Source organism: Pseudophryne corroboree, chromosome 3 (assembly GCF_028390025.1).
Source record: "Pseudophryne corroboree isolate aPseCor3 chromosome 3, aPseCor3.hap2, whole genome shotgun sequence".
NCBI classification, from domain to species: Eukaryota; Metazoa; Chordata; class Amphibia; order Anura; family Myobatrachidae; genus Pseudophryne; species Pseudophryne corroboree.
This window is the reverse complement of record NC_086446.1, coordinates 121,495,080-121,519,162: the sequence shown is the minus strand read 5'-3', so window position 1 is coordinate 121,519,162 and position 24,083 is coordinate 121,495,080. Positions and strand designations below refer to the sequence as shown.

General features: G+C 48.6%; 1 protein-coding gene across 1 annotated transcript in view; it reads right to left on the bottom strand.

Moving 5' to 3' along the window:
- Positions 1-21,713, bottom strand: part of LOC135054944 (uncharacterized) — a 236,422-nt gene extending 214,709 nt beyond the window's left edge. Inside the window, exon 1 of the mRNA XM_063958436.1 lies at positions 21,695-21,713. The gene's annotated coding sequence lies outside the window, so the exon portion shown is untranslated. The remainder of the gene's footprint in view (positions 1-21,694) is intronic.
- Positions 21,714-24,083: the final 2,370 nt, after the last annotated feature.

Below are 24,083 nucleotides of genomic sequence, written 5' to 3'. Positions count from 1 at the left end.
TGATGGACCCCAATTTGAGGCCCAAACGTCACCCCTGCTTGCAGGAAGTGCAGGAATCGATATAGTTGAAATTCCTCCGTCGGGGCCTTCATGGCCTCCCACCAAGCAATAAATTTTCGCCAAACGCGGCGATAATGTCTTGCGGTGACATCTTTCCTGGCTATGATCAGGGTAGGGATGACTTCCTTCGGAATACCCTTTTCCTTTAGGATCCGGTGTTCTACCGCCATGCCGTCAAACGCAGCCGCGGTAAGTCTTGGAACAGACAGGGTCCCAGCTGCAGCAGGTCTTGTCTAAGCGGCAGAGGCCAAGGGTCCTCTGCCAGCATCTCTTGAAGTTCCGGGTACCAAGCTCTTCATGGCGAATCCGGAACCCCGAGTATGGTTTTCACTCCTCGCCTTCTTATTATTCTCAGTACCTTGGGTATGAGAGGTAGAGGAGGAGACACATAAACCGACTGGTACACCCACAGTGTCACTAGAGCGTCCCCAGCGATCGCCTGAGGGTCCCTTGACCTGACGCAATATCTTTTCAACTTCTTGTTGAGGCGGGACGCCATCATGTCCACCCGTGGTCATTCCCAACGGTTTACCCGCATTTGGAAAACTTCTGAATGAAGTCCCCATTCTCCTGGGTGTAGGTCGCCCATCGGAGAATCCTTGTGGCTTCTGCCATCGCCATCCTGCTTCTTGTGCCGCCCTGTCTGTTTACATGGGCGACCGCCGTGATGTCGTCTGATTGGATCAGTACCGGCTGGTTCTGAAGCAGGGGCCTTGCTTGGCTTAGGGCATTGTAAATGGCCCTTCGCTGCAGAATATTTATGTGAAGCGAAATCTCCTTGGAAATTTCTTCCCTGTGTGACTGCACCCCAGCCCCGAAGGCTGGCATCCGTGGTCACCAGGACCCAGTCCTGTATTCCGAATCTGCGGCCCTCTAGTAGATGAGCCCTCTGCAGCCACCACAGCAGCGACACCCTGTTTCTTGCTGACAGAGTTATCCGCTGTTGTATCTGTAGATGGGACCCGGACCATTAGTCCCACAGGTCCCACTGGAACGTCCTTGCGTGGAGTCTTCCGAATGGAATTATGCTTCGTACGAAGCTACCATTTTTCCCAGGACTCGTGTGCATTGATGTACCGACACCTGTCCTGGTTATAGGATGTCTCTGACTAGAGATGACAACTCCTCTGCTTTTTCCACTGGAAGAAACACTCTTTTCTGGTCTGCGTTCAGAAACATTTCCAGGAACCGAAGACGTGTCGTCGGGACCAGCTGTGACTTTGGAATATTGAGAATCCAGTCGTGCTGTTGTAGCACTTCCCGAGAGAGTGCTACCCCCACTACCAACTGTTCTTTGGACCTCGCCTTTATCAGGAGATCGTCCAAGTACGGGATAATAAAAACTTCCTTCTTGCGAAGGAGTATCATCACTTCTGCCATTACCTAGGTAAAGACCTTCGGTGCCGTGGACAACTCCACCGGCCGCGTCTGGAACTGATAGTGACAGTCCTGTACCACATATCTGAGGTACTCCTGGTGAGGAGGGTAAATGGGGACATGCAGGTACGCATCCTTGATGTCCAGGGAGACCCTGTAATCCCCCTCGTCCAGGCTCGTAATATCCGCCCTGAGCGATTCCATCTTGAACTTGAATCTTCTGATATAAAAGTTCAAGTATTTTAATTTCAAGATGGGTCTCACCGAAACGTTTCGGTACTACAACCACTGTGGAATAGTAACCCCTTCCTTGCTGAAGGAGGGGCACCTTGACAATCACTTGTTGTGATTATAGTGTTGAATATCCACCAATACCGTCTCCCTGGCAGAGGGAGGTGCCGGTAAGGCAGATTTTAGGAAACGGCGGGGGGAAGAACGTCTTGAACTCCAGCCTGTATCCCTGAGATACTACTTGAAGGACCCAGGGATCCATGTGAGAGAGCCCACAGTCCGCTGAAATTTCTGAGACGGGCCCCCACCGTACCCGGGTCCGCCTGAGCAGCCCCCGCACCATGCTGTGGACCTACCGGACGCAGGGAGGATTTCTGCTCTTGGGAACTAGCTGTGTGTTGCAGCTTTTTCCTCTACCTTTGCCTCTCGGCAGAAAGGATGAGCCTCTAGCCCTCTTGCTTTTCTGGGGCCGAAAGGACTGTACTTGATGATACGGTGCTTTCTTTTGTTGTGGGGTAGCCTGTGGCAAAAAAATCAATTTCCCAACAGTAGCTGTGGAAACGAGGTCTGAAAAACCATCCCCAAACAGTTTTACCCCCTTATAGGGCAACTTCCATGTGCCGATTCGAGTCGGCATCGCCTGACCATTGCCAAGTCCATAACCCCCATCTGGCGGCAATGGACCTAGCGCTTATTTTTGATGCCAGCCGGCAAATATCCCTCTGTGCATCATGTATGTATAAGACCACGTCTTTTATATGCTCTATTTTCAGCAAAATATTGTCCCTATCCATAGTTATTTTCCGACAGGGAATCTGACCACGCAGCGGGAGCACTGCACATCCATGCCGAAGCAACGGCTGGTCGCAATATAATGCCCTAGTGTGTGACTATATCTTATAGGGTAACCTCCTGCTTTCTATCAGCAGGTCCCTTCAGGGCGGCCGTATCCGGAGACGGTAGTGCCACCTTTTCTGATAAGCGTGTAAGCGCTGTATCTACCCTATGGGGTGTTTCCCCGCGTGACCTATCCTCTGGCGGGAAAGGGTACGCTGCCAATAACCGTTTTAGAAATTATCAATTTCTTACCGGGGGAAGACCACTCTTCCTCACACACCTCATTTAATTTCTCAGATGCAGGAAAAACTACTAATAGTTTTCTCTCACCAAACACAATACCCTTTTATGTGGTACCTGGGGTATAATCATAAATGTGTAATACATTTTTCATTGCCTCAATCCTGTAACGGGTGGACCTATTTGGAGGGTACACCAGTCTCATTGACGTCGACACTGGAGTCAGTATCCGTGTCGACATCTGTGTCTGTTATCTGAGGTAGCGGGCGATTTTAGAGCCCCCCATGACATTTGAGACGCTGGAACAGGCACAAGCTGAGTAGCCGGCTGTTCTGTGTCGTCGACCTTTTATGTAAGGAGTTGACACTTTCACGTAATCTTTCCATAAGTTCAACCACACCGGTGTCGACCCCGCAGGGGGTGACAACATATTTACAGGCATTCGCTCCGCCTCCACCTCATTATCCTCCACATACCTGTCGACACAGCCGTACCGATACACAGCACACACACAGGGAATGCTCTGATAGAGGACAGGACCCCACAAAGCCCTTTGGGGAGACAGAGGGAGAGTATGCCAGCACACACCAGGGCGCTATATATCACAGGGATAGCACCTATAAAAAGTGTTTTCCCTTATAGCTGCATATATATATGTATACTGTGCCTAAATTGTGCCCCCCCTCTCTTTTTAACCCTTTCTGTAGTGTATTAACTGCAGGGGAGAGCCAGGGAGCTTCCCTCCAACGGAGCTGTGAGGGAAAAATGGCGCCAGTGTGCTGAGGAGATAGCTCCGCCCCTTTTTCGCTGACTTTTCTCCCGCATTTTTATGGATTCTGGCAGGGGTTAATGTACATCCATATAGCCCTGGGGGTTATATGTGATGTATTTTTGCCAGCCAAGGTGTTAATATTGCTGCTCAGGGCGCCCCCCCCCCAGCGCCCTGCACCCATCAGTGACCGCAGTGTGAGGTGTGCATGAGGAGCAATGGCGCACAGCTGCAGTGCTGTGCGCTACCTTGATGAAGACTGATGTCTTCTGCCACCGATTTTCCGGACCTCTTCTTGCTTCTGGCTCTGTAAGGGGGCCGGCGGCGCGGCTCTGGGACCGGACTCCGAGGCTGGGCCTGTGTTCGATCCCTCTGGAGCTAATGGTGTCCAGTAGCCTAAGAAGCCCAAGCTGGCTGCAAGCAGGCAGGTTCGCTTCTTCTCCCCTTAGTCCCTCGATGCAGTGAGCCTGTTGCCAGCAGGTCTCACTGAAAATAAAAAACCTAAAACTAACTTTTATCTAAGAAGCTCAGGAGAGCCCCCTAGATTGCACCCTGCTCGGTCGGGCACAAAAATCTAACTGAGGCTTGGAGGAGGGTCATAGGGGGAGGAGCCAGTGCACACCAGGTAGTCCTAAAGCTTTCTTTTTGTGCCCAGTCTCCTGCGGAGCCGCTATTCCCCATGGTCCTTACGGAGTTCCCAGCATCCACTAGGACGTCAGAGAAATATTGTTTTACACCTTTGAGAACTTTTTGATCTATCTCTAAAGATCGGAATGGTGGCTGTGGTTACAGGTAACTAACAGTCACAAATAATATAGAAGATAAAGTTGTTTCAAAACTGTGGACAAATACAACCCACATACTGTATAATGGGACGTGCAGTCAGGGGAGGCAGGGGAGGCAGTGCCTCCCCTGTCATTAATGATTACATTAATATAAAGATACTTAAGACACATTCCGTGTCATAAGTATATGTTTTATATTATTATAATCCTTTTTACAATTTAAAAACATGCTTAAATAACTTTTGGAGGCACCCAGAGTGGTGCCTCCCGCGGACAATAATAAAGGGTAGGAAGCGGGGGGCGGAGCCAAGGAACGGGCAGTAAAAAGCCCATTTAAAAGAGCGGGGTAAGCGGCACTAGTATATGTGCCTCAGTGACAGGGGTGTGCTTTCAGCCCATATGAAAGCACGCCCCTGTCACCGATGCATATATGATTGGGCACCAGAATGACAGCTATCCCTGGGATCCAGCCCACTCTCCTCCCCGAGAGAGGCCCCTGCACCAGTTCCCCTGGTCACCTCACGCTCATTGCCGGTAACGGGGGTAGCCGCTCTCACTGACTTTACTCCAGGTACGGGGGGGGGCGCCGCCCGACATACTCGAGCCTCCTCGTCTTGTGAACTCCTCCACAGGTCAGTGACTGTCCCCGCTGTCAGCAGCGCTGCCAGCCGGATGGTGTGTATAACCCGCCATCTCCCAGAGTCTGTGCTGAGCGCTGCCGTATACTGACCATGGGCTGCTGTGCGCTCTGTGTTTCAGATAGCAGAGCAGCCCATGGTCAGTACACAGCAGCGCTCAGCACGGAGATTTGCGCACTGTGACGGGATATAAGGGGTTAAAGGAGGGGGTGTGATTACTGTGTGCCTGCAGGCGGGTGGTGATTACTGCAGTGGTGGTGGTGATGATGATTACTGTAGGTCTGCCGGAGGAAGGGGAGTGATTACTGCACTTGTGTGCTGGGGTATGAGGGGAGGGGTGGGGGGATTACTGCATACTTGCTGAGGTGTAAGGGGAGGGGGTGATTACTGTGTGCCTGCGGGGGGGGGGGGGGGAGTGAATACTGCATATGTGCTGGGGTGGGGGTGATTAGGTGATTACTGTAGGTCTGCCGGGGGGAGGGGGGATTACTGCAGTGCATATGTGCTGGGGTATAAGGGGGGGGGGGGGGGGGGGAGGGGGTGATTACTGTGTGTCTTTCGGGGGGGCGGGGGGAGTGAATACTGCATATGTCCTGGGGTTTAAGGGGTGGGGGTGATTACTGTGTGACTGCCGGGGTACAAGGGGAGGGGGGGGGTGATTGCTGCATACGTGCAGGGGTATAAGGAGAGGGGGGGTGATTACTGCGTGTGTGCCGGGGTATAAGGAGAGGGGGGGTGATTACTGCGTGTGTGCCGGGGTATAAGGGCAGGGGGGCGATTGCTACCGCTGTCTCAATCAACCGACCTGCAGCTGTAATCCTGCTTCCAGGCAGACCCTCCACTGCTCTCTTTAACTTCGGGCACCTCTGCTGCCCAGGCCCTGGCTGCTGTTACTCCCCAGACTTCTCAGGCATTGGCGACAGTATCAGATGGGGAATTAGCTGTGGGGGCGGTGACTTTAGCAGGCACTGGCAGCTGGCATGGGCAGCAGTACAGTAGCGGGCACTGGCGGCGGCCATAATGGTGGTGGTAATGGGCATGCCTCACCAGCCACTGACCTCACCGCACGCCACTGCGATATATGTCTGAAGGTATGATTACTGTATGATTACTGTATATTTAGAACATTATAATCAATATATTGGTTTTAGTTAATAATATCCGCTATGACTATGAAGGCTTCTATGTAGAGATGAGCGCCTGAAATTTTTCGGGTTTTGTGTTTTGGTTTTGGGTTCGGTTCCGCGGCCGTGTTTTGGGTTCGAACGCGTTTTGGCAAAACCTCACCGAATTATTTTTGTCGGATTCGGGTGTGTTTTGGATTCGGGTGTTTTTTTCCAAAAACACTAAAAAACAGCTTAAATCATAGAATTTGGGGGTCATTTTGATCCCAAAGTATTATTAACCTCAAAAACCATAATTTACACTCATTTTCAGTCTATTCTGAATACCTCACACCTCACAATATTATTTTTAGTCCTAAAATTTGCACCGAGGTCGCTGTGTGAGTAAGATAAGCGACCCTAGTGGCCGACACAAACACCGGGCCCATCTAGGAGTGGCACTGCAGTGTCACGCAGGATGTCCCTTCCAAAAAACCCTCCCCAAACAGCACATGACGCAAAGAAAAAAAGAGGCGCAATGAGGTAGCTGTGTGAGTAAGATTAGCGACCCTAGTGGCCGACACAAACACCGGGCCCATCTAGGAGTGGCACTGCAGTGTCACGCAGGATGGCCCTTCCAAAAAAACCCTCCCCAAACAGCACATGACGCAAAGAAAAAAAGAGGCGCAATGAGGAAGCTGACTGTGTGAGTAAGATTAGCGACCCTAGTGGCCGACACAAACACCGGGCACATCTAGGAGTGGCACTGCAGTGTCACGCAGGATGTCCCTTCCAAAAAACCCTCCCCAAACAGCACATGACGCAAAGAAAAAAAGAGGCGCAATGAGGTAGCTGTGTGAGTAAGATTAGCGACCCTAGTGGCCGACACAAACACCGGGCCCATCTAGGAGTGGCACTGCAGTGTCACGCAGGATGTCCCTTCCAAAAAACCCTCCCCAATCAGCACATGATGCAAAGAAAAAGAAAAGAAAAAAGAGGTGCAAGATGGAATTATCCTTGGGCCCTCCCACCCACCCTTATGTTGTATAAACAAAACAGGACATGCACACTTTAACCAACCCATCATTTCAGTGACAGGGTCTGCCACACGACTGTGACTGATATGACGGGTTGGTTTGGACCCCCCCCAAAAAAGAAGCAATTAATCTCTCCTTGCACAAACTGGCTCTACAGAGGCAAGATGTCCACCTCATCTTCACCCTCCGATATATCACCGTGTACATCCCCCTCCTCACAGATTATCAATTCGTCCCCACTGGAATCCACCATCTCAGCTCCCTGTGTACTTTGTGGAGGCAATTGCTGCTGGTCAATGTCTCCGCGGAGGAATTGATTATAATTCATTTTAATGAACATCATCTTCTCCACATTTTCTGGATGTAACCTCGTACGCCGATTGCTGACAAGGTGAGCGGCGGCACTAAACACTCTTTCGGAGTACACACTTGTGGGAGGGCAACTTAGGTAGAATAAAGCCAGTTTGTGCAAGGGCCTCCAAATTGCCTCTTTTTCCTGCCAGTATAAGTACGGACTGTGTGACGTGCCTACTTGGATGCGGTCACTCATATAATCCTCCACCATTCTATCAATGTTGAGAGAATCATATGCAGTGACAGTAGACGACATGTCCGTAATCGTTGTCAGGTCCTTCAGTCCGGACCAGATGTCAGCATCAGCAGTCGCTCCAGACTGCCCTGCATCACCGCCAGCGGGTGGGCTCGGAATTCTGAGCCTTTTCCTCGCACCCCCAGTTGCGGGAGAATGTGAAGGAGGAGATGTTGACAGGTCGCGTTCCGCTTGACTTGACAATTTTGTCACCAGCAGGTCTTTCAACCCCAGCAGACCTGTGTCTGCCGGAAAGAGAGATCCAAGGTAGGCTTTAAATCTAGGATCGAGCACGGTGGCCAAAATGTAGTGCTCTGATTTCAACAGATTGACCACCCGTGAATCCTTGTTAAGCGAATTAAGGGCTGCATCCACAAGTCCCACATGCCTAGCGGAATCGCTCCGTGTTAGCTCCTTCTTCAATGCCTCCAGCTTCTTCTGCAAAAGCCTGATGAGGGGAATGACCTGACTCAGGCTGGCAGTGTCTGAACTGACTTCACGTGTGGCAAGTTCAAAGGGCATCAGAACCTTGCACAACGTTGAAATCATTCTCCACTGCACTTGAGACAGGTGCATTCCATCTCCTATATCGTGCTCAATTGTATAGGCTTGAATGGCCTTTTGCTGCTCCTCCAACCTCTGAAGCATATAGAGGGTTGAATTCCACCTCGTTACCACTTCTTGCTTCAGATGATGGCAGGGCAGGTTCAGTAGTTTTTGGTGGTGCTCCAGTCTTCTGTACGTGGTGCCTGTACGCCGAAAGTGTCCCGCAATTTTTCTGGCCACCGACAGCATCTCTTGCACGCCCCTGTCGTTTTTTAAAAAATTCTGCACCACCAAATTCAAGGTATGTGCAAAACATGGGACGTGCTGGAATTTGCCCATATTTAATGCACACACAATATTGCTGGCGTTGTCCGATGCCACAAATCCACAGGAGAGTCCAATTGGGGTAAGCCATTCCGCGATGATCTTCCTCAGTTGCCGTAAGAGGTTTTCAGCTGTGTGCGTATTCTGGAAAGCGGTGATACAAAGCGTAGCCTGCCTAGGAAAGAGTTGGCGTTTGCGAGATGCTGCTACTGGTGCCGCCGCTGCTGTTCTTGCGGCGGGAGTCCATACATCTACCCAGTGGGCTGTCACAGTCATATAGTCCTGACCCTGCCCTGCTCCACTTGTCCACATGTCCGTGGTTAAGTGGACATTGGGTACAACTGCATTTTTTAGGACACTGGTGAGTCTTTTTCTGACGTCCGTGTACATTCTCGGTATCGCCTGCCTAGAGAAGTGGAACCTAGATGGTATTTGGTAACGGGGGCACACTGCCTCAATAAATTGTCTAGTTCCCTGTGAACTAACGGCGGATACCGGACGCACGTCTAACACCAACATAGTTGTCAAGGACTCAGTTATCCGCTTTGCAGTAGGATGACTGCTGTGATATTTCATCTTCCTCGCAAAGGACTGTTGAACAGTCAATTGCTTACTGGAAGTAGTACAAGTGGGCTTACGACTTCCCCTCTGGGATGACCATCGACTCCCAGCGGCAACAACAGCAGCGCCAGCAGCAGTAGGCGTTACACGCAAGGATGCATCGGAGGAATCCCAGGCAGGAGAGGACTCGTCAGACTTGCCAGTGACATGGCCTGCAGGACTATTGGCATTCCTGGGGAAGGAGGAAATTGACACTGAGGGAGTTGGTGGGGTGGTTTGCGTGAGCTTGGTTACAAGAGGAAGGGATTTACTGGTCAGTGGACTGCTTCCGCTGTCACCCAAAGTTTTTGAACTTGTCACTGACTTATTATGAATGCGCTGCAGGTGACGTATAAGGGAGGATGTTCCGAGGTGGTTAACGTCCTTACCCCTACTTATTACAGCTTGACAAAGGGAACACACGGCTTGACACCTGTTGTCCGCATTTCTGGTGAAATACCTCCACACCGAAGAGCTGATTTTTTTGGTATTTTCACCTGGCATGTCAACGGCCATATTCCTCCCACGGACAACAGGTGTCTCCCCGGGTGCCTGACTTAAACAAACCACCTCACCATCAGAATCCTCCTGGTCAATTTCCTCCCCAGCGCCAGCAACACCCATATCCTCCTCATCCTGGTGTACTTCAACACTGACATCTTCAATCTGACTATCAGGAACTGGACTGCGGGTGCTCCTTCCAGCACTTGCAGGGGGCATGCAAATAGTGGAAGGCGCATGCTCTTCACGTCCAGTGTTGGGAAGGTCAGGCATCGCAAACGACACAATTGGACTCTCCTTGTGGATTTGGGATTTCAAAGAACGCACAGTTCTTTGCGGTGCTTTTGCCAGCTTGAGTCTTTTCAGTTTTCTAGCGAGAGGCTGAGTGCTTCCATCCTCATGTGAAGCTGAACCACTAGCCATGAACATAGGCCAGGGCCTCAGCCGTTCCTTGCCACTCCGTGTGGTAAATGGCATATTGGCAAGTTTACGCTTCTCCTCCGACAATTTTATTTTAGGTTTTGGAGTCCTTTTTTTTCTGATATTTGGTGTTTTGGATTTGACATGCTCTGTACTATGACATTGGGCATCGGCCTTGGCAGACGACGTTGCTGGCATTTCATCGTCTCGGCCATGACTAGTGGCAGCAGCTTCAGCACGAGGTGGAAGTGGATCTTGATCTTTCCCTAATTTTGGAACCTCAACTTTTTTGTTCTCCATATTTTATAGGCAGAACTAAAAGGCACCTCAGGTAAACAATGGAGATGGATGGATTGGATACTAGTATACAATTATGGACGGACTGCCACGGTTAGGTGGTATAAAAAAACCACGGTTAGGTGGTATATAATACAATTATGGATGGACGGACTGCCTGCCGAGTGCCGACACAGAGGTAGCCACAGCCGTGAACTACCGCACTGTACACTGGTTGATAACGAGATAGTAGTATACTCGTAACAACTAGTATGACGACGGTATAAAGAATGAAAAAAAAACCACGGTTAGGTGGTATATATTATAATACAATTATGGTTGGACGGACTGCCTGCCGAGTGCCGACACAGAGGTAGCCACAACCGTGAACTACCGCACTGTACACTGGTTGATAAAGAGATAGTAGTATACTCGTAACAACTAGTATGACTGACTATGACGGTATAAAGAATGAAAAAAAAACCACGGTTAGGTGGTATATATTATAATACAATTATGGATGGACGGACTGCCTGCCGACTGCCGACACAGAGGTAGCCACAGCCGTGAACTACCGCACTGTACACTGGTTGATAAAGAGATAGTAGTATACTCGTAACAACTAGTATGACACTATGACGGTATAAAGAATGAAAAAAAAACCACGGTTAGGTGGTATATATTATAATAATACAATTATGGATGGACGGACTGCCTGCCGAGTTCCGACACAGAGGTAGCCACAGCCGTGAACTACCGCACTGTACACTGGTTGATAAAGAGATAGTAGTATACTCGTAACAACTAGTATGACACTATGACGGTATAAAGAATGAAAAAAAAACCACGGTTAGGTGGTATATATTATAATACAATTATGGATGGACGGACTGCCTGCCGACTGCCGACACAGAGGTAGCCACAGCCGTGAACTACCGCACTGTACACTGGTTGATAAAGAGATAGTAGTATACTCGTAACAACTAGTATGACTGACTATGACGGTATAAAGAATGAAAAAAAAACCACGGTTAGGTGGTATATATTATAATACAATTATGGATGGACGGACTGCCTGCCGACTGCCGACACAGAGGTAGCCACAGCCGTGAACTACCGCACTGTACACTGGTTGATAAAGAGATAGTAGTATACTCGTAACAACTAGTATGACACTATGACGGTATAAAGAATGAAAAAAAAAACACGGTTAGGTGGTATATATTATAATAATACAATTATGGATGGACGGACTGCCTGCCGAGTTCCGACACAGAGGTAGCCACAGCCGTGAACTACCGCACTGTACACTGGTTGATAAAGAGATAGTAGTATACTCGTAACAACTAGTATGACGCCGGTATAAAGAATGAAAAAAAAACCACGGTTAGGTGGTATATATTATAATACAATTATGGTTGGACGGACTGCCTGCCGAGTGCCGACACAGAGGTAGCCACAGCCGTGAACTACCGCACTGTACACTGGTTGATAAAGAGATAGTAGTATACTCGTAACAACTAGTATGACTGACTATGACGGTATAAAGAATGAAAAAAAAAACACGGTTAGGTGGTATATATTATAATACAATTATGGATGGACGGACTGCCTGCCGACTGCCGACACAGAGGTAGCCACAGCCGTGAACTACCGCACTGTACACTGGTTGATAAAGAGATAGTAGTATACTCGTAACAACTAGTATGACACTATGACGATATAAAGAATGAAAAAAAAACCACGGTTAGGTGGTATATATTATAATAATACAATTATGGATGGACGGACTGCCTGCCGAGTTCCGACACAGAGGTAGCCACAGCCGTGAACTACCGCACTGTACACTGGTTGATAAAGAGATAGTAGTATACTCGTAACAACTAGTATGACGACGGTATAAAGAATGAAAAAAAAACCACGGTTAGGTGGTATATATTATAATACAATTATGGTTGGACGGACTGCCTGCCGAGTGCCGACACAGAGGTAGCCACAGCCGTGAACTACCGCACTGTACACTGGTTGATAAAGAGATAGTAGTATACTCGTAACAACTAGTATGACTGACTATGACGGTATAAAGAATGAAAAAAAAACCACGGTTAGGTGGTATATATTATAATACAATTATGGATGGACGGACTGCCTGCCGACTGCCGACACAGAGGTAGCCACAGCCGTGAACTACCGCACTGTACACTGGTTGATAAAGAGATAGTAGTATACTCGTAACAACTAGTATGACACTATGACGGTATAAAGAATGAAAAAAAAACCACGGTTAGGTGGTATATATTATAATAATACAATTATGGATGGACGGACTGCCTGCCGAGTTCCGACACAGAGGTAGCCACAGCCGTGAACTACCGCACTGTACACTGGTTGATAAAGAGATAGTAGTATACTCGTAACAACTAGTATGACACTATGACGGTATAAAGAATGAAAAAAAAACCACGGTTAGGTGGTATATATTATAATACAATTATGGATGGACGGACTGCCTGCCGACTGCCGACACAGAGGTAGCCACAGCCGTGAACTACCGCACTGTACACTGGTTGATAAAGAGATAGTAGTATACTCGTAACAACTAGTATGACACTATGACGGTATAAAGAATGAAAAAAAAACCACGGTTAGGTGGTATATATTATAATACAATTATGGATGGACGGACTGCCTGCCGAGTGCCGACACAGAGGTAGCCACAGCCGTGAACTACCGCACTGTACACTGGTTGATAAAGAGATAGTAGTATACTCGTAACAACTAGTATGACTGACTATGACGGTATAAAGAATGAAAAAAAAACCACGGTTAGGTGGTATATATTATAATACAATTATGGATGGACGGACTGCCTGCCGACTGCCGACACAGAGGTAGCCACAGCCGTGAACTACCGCACTGTACACTGGTTGATAAAGAGATAGTAGTATACTCGTAACAACTAGTATGACACTATGACGGTATAAAGAATGAAAAAAAAACCACGGTTAGGTGGTATATATTATAATACAATTATGGATGGACGGACTGCCTGCCGACTGCCGACACAGAGGTAGCCACAGCCGTGAACTACCGCACTGTACACTGGTTGATAAAGAGATAGTAGTATACTCGTAACAACTAGTATGACTATGACGACGGTATAAAGAAAGAAAAAAAAATACCACGGTTAGGTGGTATATAATTATACAATTATGGATGGACGGACTGCCTGCCGAGTGCCGACTGCCGACACAGAGGTAGCCACAGCCGTGAACTACCGCACTGTACTGTGTCTGCTGCTAATATAGACTGGTTGATAAAGAGATAGTATACAACAATATACTACTATACTGGTGGTCAGGCACTGGTCACCACTAGTCACACTGGCAGTGGCACTCCTGCAGCAAAAGTGTGCACTGTTTAATTTTAAATTAATATAATATTATGTACTCCTGGCTCCTGCTATAACAACCTGCAGTGCTCCCCAGTCTCCCCCACAATTATTATAAGCTTTTATACATTGATGTGCAGCACACTGGGCTGAGCTGAGTGCACACAGACTGAGTCACACTGTGTGACTGCTGTGTATCGTTTTTTTCAGGCAGAGAACGGATATAGCAGAGAACGGATATATTAAATAAAAGTTAACTTAACAACAACTGCACTGGTCACTGTGGTAAACTCTGTCTGCACAATCTCTCTCTCTCTCTCTTCTAATCTATTCTAATGGAGAGGACGCCAGCCACGTCCTCTCCCTATCAATCTCAATGCACGTGTGAAAATGGCGGCGACGCGCGGCTCCTTATATAGAATCCGAGTCTCGCGAGAATCCGACAGCGTCATGATGACGTTCGGGCGCGCTCGGGTTAACCGAGCAAGGCGGGAAGATCCGAGTCGCTCGGACCCGTGAAAAAAAAAGTGAAGTTCGTGCGGGTTCGGATTCAAAGAAACCGAACCCGCTCATCTCTACTTCTATGTACAGTATTTGTGTGTAATTAGTTTCTGTATTGGCAAATGCAAAGTTTATGTATGATTACGATCTGTAATATCGATGTACGATTGCTATCTGTATTGTCAAGTAGAAACTGTACCATTCAGATGCATTAACATGAAGTATAAAGTACAATTGTGTCTGTATACCATCTTTGCAATAATTGACTTCTAATAAACATCCTAGTGATATTTGGTGGACCCCCTTCTTTTAAAGTAAAGCATTCATTACCTTCAAAACCAGAAATAAAGACACGGAGACTTGAATTTTGGCAGAAAAATTGCTAGCTATTTATTTGACCCTAACCAGTAGCAAACCTGTAATAGAAAATTTTATTAAGATGCCGATCCTGCCGGCATATGGTGGCAGCAAAAAGAACGGCTCTATTAACCTAAATTAACCTTAAAATACTAAAAATTCGAGACCATCCTAATTTTACTACAACTATCACAAACCGGTAATAGGTGACAACTCAACCCCCACAGTGACTACCCACCGCTCCTGGGTGCCCTGCCGCTGCCTTCCCGGACGGGTGGTCAAGCGGCCAATAAGTCGATGGAGGTGAGTGCACCTAAACCACACCAAACTGTAAAACACTACAGCTTACCATACAAATACAAACTGCCGTTCTTTTCCGCCAATAAATAGCCAACGATAAAACCAGCCAACAACTTAACGCCAAGGCACCACGTGCCAGAATTTCTGACCACAGGGGCGGGAGGGTGGGAAGGCAAATCACCACAAGAGAGAGCTAAAATGGCCTCACCTTCCCTATATATATCAAACCCTCCCCTTCAAAAAAGGCTGTACTTTCCTCACAGCTAGGTCCACCCCTCACCAGATGTTTAACTCTTTCCTCTCCTATGCAGTCAATTCTCTCTCCTAAACATCCTAGTGATATTTGGTGGACCCCCTTCTTTTAAAGTAAAGCATTCATTACCTTCAAAACCAGAAATAAAGACACGGAGACTTGAATTTTGGCAGAAAAATTGCTAGCTATTTATTTGACCCTAACCAGTAGCAAACCTGTAATAGAAAATTTTATTAAGATGCCGATCCAGCCGGCATATGGTGGCAGCAAAAAGAACGGCTCTATTAACCTAAATTAACCTTAAAATACTAAAAATTCGAGACCATCCTAATTTTACTACAACTATCACAAACCGGTAATAGGTGACAACTCAACCCCCACAGTGACTACCCACCGCTCCTGGGTGCCCTGCCGCTGCCTTCCGGGACGGGTGGTCAAGCGGCCAATAAGTCGATGGAGGTGAGTGCACCTAAACCACACCAAACTGTAAAACACTACAGCTTACCATACAAATACAAACTGCCGTTCTTTTCCGCCAACAGCGAAAGACTCCTTCCCAGAGTCTTCGCACCACCACCATAACCTCACCCTAACTCCTGCAGCACTAGGAACAGATCCTCCAGGAAAAGCATCATCCCCTCACTGGATAGATGCATACCATCAGGCTGAAAAAGGTGACTGTCTCTGAACCGAATCCTAGGGTGGCGAACCACTTGGCCTCCGTGGGACAACACCCACTTCGCCACCGCCCCATTCACCTTCTGCCTGGCCTCCTCAATTTCGCGACCGTCCGCCACACCTTGCCAACTCAACCTTGGCACCATCAAGGAGAATACCAATACACAATTGGTCCATGCTGCGGCCAAACTTGCCAGATCCTGTATCATGGCCCACCGCATCTCCAAAGAAGTCCTCTTCCCCAGGTCGTTGCCACCTAAATGGACAACCAACACCCTAGGGCTCCATGCTTGCTGGCCTGACTCACTAGTCTACTTCTCAACTCCGTCCACATCATCCCTTGCCAACCAAGCCAACGAACTCCTCGAGCCCTAGGAAACATCTGTGCCCCCTACGAGGCCAAAACTGGGCGGCCCAATACACATAAGAGTGGCCAACCACCCAAATAGGCAAGTCATCTTCCAACCAACCTGAAGAGGAGGAAAAGGGGGTAAAAGTGGTTACTAATCATCTATAACATTGTTTAATTTACTGCATTAACCTGAAGGATCTGCCAAAAAGAAAAATTTTGTTTCCGTATATTGCAGCAGTCCCGGCCTAGCCGATCTGCACCAGCTTCCAGCCAATTTGAAGCAGAACATGAACACACAAATGGGAAAGAAGAAAACAAAATTAAGAAATAAACAAAAAAGGGGAGGGGAGGGGGGGGGTAAAAAAGGGGTAAAACATGTAATAACTCAGCTGGAGGTGAAAGCGTAAAGACCTGCTGAGGGACTCTGATTAGAACAGATTAGCCGAATTGTGGATTAGAATTCAGTCCGTCAAGTCAGGCAAAAAATCGCAAAATAACTCCAGACCCCCGCTGCCGGCTCATGCCCGCAACGGCGAGTAGCTAATCCCTGAGTAGGCTAAAAGGGGGGAAGACAAACACACGCACAACACCATAACGTACTGAACTGTACAACATGACTGAACAACTGTAATTAAACAACAAACAACGCGCGAGCCAACATCTCATGCAACGGGGCGAATATATCGTCTGTAACTTGACGACTTCCATCGCCCCACCGCCTGGACCTCGTCCATGGAAAATCCCGCCGCCGCAGCAGACGCCGCAGCCCCTATGCGGAAGGAATGCGTCCCGAACGCAGCGGGTGGAAGGCCCAAGCTCGCAAGACAGCGACCCAGCATCCAATGAAATTGATACTTCGTCACCGGCAGCCCGTCATCATGCAGCAGCCATGACCCCCGACCGCCGGGCCGTACTGCCGCATACTACCCTGCCACACTTACTGGGCAAATGCTCCCATCCAGTGCCGGAACCAAGGTGACCCAACGACCTCTCCCCACTTGGTCCGTCTTAGAGCGACGCCATCCGCAAAGCAAGGACCTCTCACCCACCACCACGTCCTCGACCAGCATGCGCGAATCTGCTCGCTTAGAAGGCGCCACCAATTCCGAAACCCTAAAGGCTCCGTGGTAAGCCATTGAGAACGCCAAACTGAACAACAGTGACTCAAACCTGGACGATGCGACACCTCCTACCGCCCTGATAACAGCCGGCAACAAGGCCGCATCAATGGGCCGCCTCCTGTCAGGCGGCGTCGTCGTGACTCGCGCCCATCCTTTCATTGTCTTCAGCAGAATCCCACTCTTAGTCACGTCGGTGACGCCCTTTATTTTGCTGAAAACGAAATCCCAGCCAAGTATCGGGATACCACCGCTCTGGACCTACCCGAAACAATCAGCTGCCAAATAAAAGAAAGCATAATCCGATGCCCGCTCTTAACTTGCGAATTTCATCCTTGCACAAACTCCTCCCATTCGCTCCAAGCTTGCCTGTAAGCCTTAAGCGTGGTTGGCGCGACTGACCGCAACGCTAGACCCTCCAGTCCGGCCCGATCACCTGCCAAACATAACCGGGACAATGAAAACCATGCTCGTCGGCCTCGGGTGCCAACGAACAAAATCTTTCCCACTGCCCTCGTGATAACGCGTCAGCAATTGCGTTCTCTAGCCCCGGCACGTGCTGCGCGCGGAACCACACGTTCCGACGAAGGCATGTCAACAGCAACTGCCCCAGCACCCGCAGAACGACCAGCGACTTCGCCCTCTGGTTATTTATCGCGTGCACCACGCCCAGATTGTCACATCTAAACAAGATGCTGCAATGAGCCAGCCGATCGCCCCATACCTCCAGTGCTACCATAATGGGGAAAAGCTCCAGCAGTATAAGGTCCTTAGTTAAACCTTTGCGATGCCATTCTGCCGGCCACGAGGCCGCGCACCAAGATTCCTCCAGATAGCAACCGAATCCAGAGGCACCCGCTGCATAGGTGAACAGCTGCAACCGAGCGCTGTCCACCATTGGGGCCTGCCATATACACACCCCGTTGAAGTCCTCTAGGAACGAGGCCCATACGGCCAAATCCCTCTTGATCTCTGAGGACAAACGCACAAAATGGTGTGGTCTGACACACCCCGCAGTCGCCCTTTTTAGCTTCCGGCAGAAAACCCTGCCCATCGGGATTACCCGACAAGCAAAGTTCAACATGCCCAGCAAGGACTGCGCCTGCCGCAGTGTGACCTTACGCGACCCCTCAAACCGGCAAATAGCGTCGCGGAGCTTCACCACCTTGTCCCGAGGCAGCCGACACGATCCTGCCACCGTGTCAATCTCAATCCCCAAACAGGACAAACAGGAGGACGGGCCCTCTGTTCCATCCTCGGCTACTGGAACGCCGAAGTGGAAAAACAGCGCTCGGATGCTGAAAAGCAAGTTGCCGCACCGTGGTGAATTTGCCGGACCCGCGCACAGGAAGTCATCGAGGTAATGTGCTACCCCGTGACCCCCTGACGAAGACTCCACGCACCAATGTAGAAACGTGCTAAAACGCTCGAAAAATGAGCATGAAACGGAACATCCCATCGGCAAACATTTGTCGATGAAATACTCCGCTCCGATCCGGAAACCCATAAAACGGAACGAGTCCGGATGTAATAGCAGTAACCGAAAAACTGACTCAACATCGATCTTAGCCATGAGGGCCCCAGTCCCGTAACCGCGGACCATCTCCAACGCTTCGTCAAACGACTGATACACCACCGAGCAATGAGCCGGCGGTATTGCGTCGTTGACCGACGCCCCCGACGGGTAAGAAAGATGCTGAATGAGCCGGAAAGCGCCTGGAGTCTTCTTGGGAACCACCCCCACTGGAGAGATGACCAAATCATCCACCGGGGGTGATAGGAACGGTCCCTCCATCCTGCCTAACCTGACCTCTTTATCCACTTTCTCCCTCAGTACTAACGGCAAGGCTCGGGCAGACTGGAGGTTCCGCTGGGCCCGCACGGACACCTCGCTCGCAACAGGCAAGCGAAACCCAAACTGAAAACCGGAAAACAAAAATTGTGCATCCTCCCTATTCGGATACCAGTCAAACCACCGGCCCATAGTTTCCAACTTAATTGGTGTTGGTGCTCTGCGGAGCGCTCCCGCCCGCGGCTGGCCTGGGGTAAGTTGGCTTACCCCAGGCACCCTGCCGACTGCCTCTGAAGCAGGAGGAGGCTGGGTGGGATCCGCCACGCTGCAGGCATGAGTGTCGAAAACGACACTGTTTGCCAAAGGAACACGCCGCGTTGTTAAACGCGAAACATTTTCTTTTTGTGGCGGCTCGCCCCCCTGCGCGGACGGCCGATCAACCCGGCTTGGCCAACCCGCCATCCGCCCCCGGCTTCCGGGGCTCCTCAGCCTGTTGCGAAGCCCGCGTGACCTTGAGCCAGACCTCAACGTCCTTGAACCCAAAATCCATGACCTGCAAACCGTCCTACTTTTCCCTGAATTCCTGGTCGTACTTACGCCATTCCGAACCCGAAGACGTGCGCTGCATGTCATGCACGAGATGCAGGTACCGAATTATGTTAACGTGCTCGTTCGGCCTGTCCTCCAGGTAACACGCCGCGAAGACCCAAAACCCGGCCAGCCAATTATCGAAGGTACGGAATGCCTCAGCCCCGATGCCCTTCTTTGCGACCGCCGCCTTATACTCCTTCTTCGCATCCTTCGTCAAGACGAACACATCCACGAAGTCCCCCCTGCGAATCTTCCTGCGGCAACTATCTCGCAGCCCTCGCATTACAGCAGTATAGTCGCAGCGCATGACACCGGGCAAATCGCGGCACTTCTTGGCCCTACGAGTTTCCTCGCTAAGCCGCTTGCGTCTCTTACGCCTCTTCTGCTGGCCCGCTGCCCTCTTGGCGAATTTCGTCGCCCGCTTCCTCGCCCTAGTCGTGCTACTGACTTCGGACGCCTGCGACAACAGAGACGATGAAGAGGAGGAAGAGGAAGAACTACGAGGACTAGAGCTCGTGGAGGAACCCGATACCGACTGCACCACCTCACCTGATGCCGCCGACTGCCCCGACATGGAATCTTCCGGCGTGGCCAAACTGACGTCTTCCTCCTCGAACTCTGCCATCTCCTCTTCCCCGAGCTTCCCTGATGCTGTCGACTGTTCGGACTGGGAGTCCTCCAGTGTGGAAACTTCGAAATACTCCCATCGCTCACGTCCACCTCAACCTCTCCGCGATCACCTGAAAAAGACAAAGTACGGGACCCGGAAACCACTCCCGGGGCCTGCCTAGCACTCCGGGGCAAAGACATCCCCACCTCGGGTCCGCGCTCCGTCCGTACTGGACAGTGTCCCAAAAGCGCAGCCCCCAGGAGACGGAAAGCGCACGCTATTCGCTGAGCCGCTGACCCCGGCTGCGTACCGGACGCCCTCGCTTCTGCGTGCGCGCCCGGGGATGCGGCCAATGGGCCCAATGCCGCCACCACCGTCGACAGAGCCGACGCCAACTCTCTGGAAGTCTCCTGACTTCCCCAAAAGTCGCGGCCGGCACCAGCGGGAGCCCCACGCAGATGCCGGCGCACCTCTCCTGGCACGTCGGCCGGCAGGCGCCGATAAGGGACCCAACGGCCAATGCCCCGCCTGGCCTGCTGGTGATCCGCTGGCCCCCTTGACCACAATTGGCGTGGCCCCCCGCCAATCATCTATCCTATCCTGTGCCTGCTGGCCCTCACTATCGCTGCTGTGCCTGCCACCGGCCCCCCTGCGCGTGCCCTCCCCGTGCAGGCCGGAACTCTCTCTGTCTGCAAGGAAGGCACCTCTGTGGGGCTCAATGCTGCCGCGCCCTATCCTGGGATGACCCCCCCCCTTGCCGCCGCTCCCCGCCGGCTGTAAGGGAGGCAGCAGGGGAGACGTAGAAACTGGCTAGTGATGGGTAGTTCATGAAAGATTAGTTCAAAATCAACTAATCCTCAAAGTGAAATAGTTTATTCAGTTCACAGCTTTGGCAAAGATTAGTTGATCAGGAAGGAGGAGTCAGACACAGACACAGACAGAATAGAGCCAGCAGCTGCATTAGGCTTCTCACTGTCTCACTCACTTCACTGGATTTTCACTCCCTGAAACTGATGCTGTAAAATGAAAGGTAAAAGTACAACATAGCCCAGCAATACAGATCTAATAAATAAAATAGTATCTGCACTGCCTAGCCCAAGTCTATGTGTGTCTGTGAGTGAGCATGTGTTTCATGCTGCTCACCTTTCTGTGATATAATCACTGTCCTATTAGTCCAGATGTCCAAACACTTGCTGCTGCTTCTGGTACTACTTACTTCTGATATATCAAGGCAAAAAAGGGGGGCACAGTGGCTGTGTAATAAACCTGCACAATTAATGTGGCAAGAAACAATTTCTGCAATGCAGCACTCACCCACAAGGCAAATCACCACTAGAAGCAGGTAGAAGGGACTAAGTGTATTTGGCAAACACACACTCACAAATAATGTGGGAAAAATCCTGCACTGCAGCACTCACCCACTCAAGGCAAATCACCACAAGAGAGAGCTAAAATGGCCTCACCTTCCCTATATATATCAAACCCTCCCCTTCAAAAAAGGCTGTACTTTCCTCACAGCTAGGTCCACCCCTCACCAGATGTTTAACTCTTTCCTCTCCTATGCAGTCAATTCTCTCTCCTAAAATGAGAATGTTCTTGGATAAATTTATGTTGACATTCTACTATACTTTATATAATGTTATGTTGTCAATAGAGAAACTGTTATTAAGATATTTATGAAACATGAATGTAAAGCTGAAGTTAAAAGGGTGGAAGTATCTTGATAAATATGCTTTGGCCTGACAATAGGGTTCTTTTATAACTACTAGTTTAAAATGTGTGTATTTATGCAACAATCTCCAAAAATAGTATATGGGGTGTTTTAGGGTCCTCTGGCACAATATATAAGTATAAGATTATAGATTATAGTGACAACTAGACTACACACTAATAAATATAAAATAAAATAAAGATATTTCAGTGAATGTTAACACTGACTATTGTTAACACGGATTATGGGACTAGATAATAGGTATAGGATACACATTCGTTAGCACTCACTTAAAGTATGTAAATAATGAGAAAAAGTTTTACTTTAATGATTGGCTAACAACCTCACATTAAAATCAATGAATATTAATAAACTAAAACACTCATGAGCACACAAAAACACAATTTACACACTTTATGGTAAAAACGATTTTAATACATACATCCATACGTGATTATTTTAATTTCAATGGCAAGTAACATCAAGGTCAATGAAATCTATATCAAAGTAATTAGCTTAATATCACTTTGTTTAAGGGTTCACATAAAAAAAATCTAATTTTATATTTCATTGAATTATATGCATATTTATAATCACAAGGTAGCATGAAGGCAGCACACCACCTTATGCAGGAAAAGATAGACAATTTTGAGCTTATATGCCCATAATAGAATAAAAAGTACACATAGTTAGTGAGCACACCAACGCAACAAGTATAGTAAGTAAGACTAGATGGAACGGGTAGGTGGAACGCAGGTCGTCATGCGTTCCACCTTAATCGGAAGCCCTAAACAGGGAATATGAAACTTAGGTAGAACGCACAATGATCTGCATTCCACCTTAACCGGAAGCCCCATACAGGGTATATGAAACTTAGGTGGAACGCACAATGATCTGAGTTCCACCTTAACCAGAAGCTCTATACAGGGAATAGGAAGTCCAGGTGGAATGCAAGTCACCATGCGTTCCACCCCAACCAGAAGCCCTATACAGGAAATTAGAATCCTGAAGCATAAATGTAGTGGGTGGAACGCTGGTGGTTTGTAGACCAGAACACAGCTTTGCTGTATCTATTCAGGAAAAAGTACCAGCAGTAAGTCATTGTTTATCAGATCATTCCATTTTAACTTAATTTATTATAATAAGTACTTGATAAAAGCCTTTTCATAAGGAATAAGTGTAATTATTCTCATAGGAGTTACTTCCATTGAAGGTTGCACTCCATTTAACTACAGATAAAGCTGTTTTAGGATACAATGTTCTGTATGTTGTTTACCTTTAGGTATGTATACTGGTCCTTCCATACAGGAGGAGTTTTCTAAGACCAATCTTTTCCAAATTTAAATTTAAAATCTAACATTTACCCCCATTAGGCCATATGGATTTTTTTTTTTTAAAGTTCCATTCTTTACAACAATCTATTAACTAGATCGTGTCCATTAAAGGACAAAACACATCAGTTCTATTACCTTATGGAATTTGGTATGTACCACCTTCCCATTACTATTTACATTACTATTTAGGTTATTAATTCATTGTTTCCCTAAATTAATTGATTCCAAATGGAATAATCTTCCTCACCAGAATTTTATATCGGTTTGGTGTAATACATTTTCCAATGTGACATAGAAATTATAGTATACTTACTCAGTAGATGGTCTTTGGTATGTAGCAGCCTTATTTATCACTATTTGAGTTCTATTTTTCTTATCACATATTTTTATACTCATTATTACCTTTTACTCACCCATTTAGGATTTTTACCCCTGAAGACGTTCTTTTAGTAAGGTGTATATTTAGCACACACAAAAATAGCAGTATAGACTCTCTACCCAGCCTGGGCTTGTTGGAGGGGTCTATTGAGCTCCCTGGTCAGTTGCTGAGGGGTACCGTATCCCCTTCACAGCTTGGCAGTGTGTGGTGTCCCCTTTTTCTTTCTATATTTTGGGGAGGGGACATGGCCACACCTCCTGGATTTGGCCATGCTCCCTGTCCTATATTTTGCCAGAAGAAAGGTGGCAACTCTATCTGGAGCTCCACCACCCGTCTGCTGCACTGTGGGGGTTTAGAGATGGACACAGTGGTGTGAAATTCGA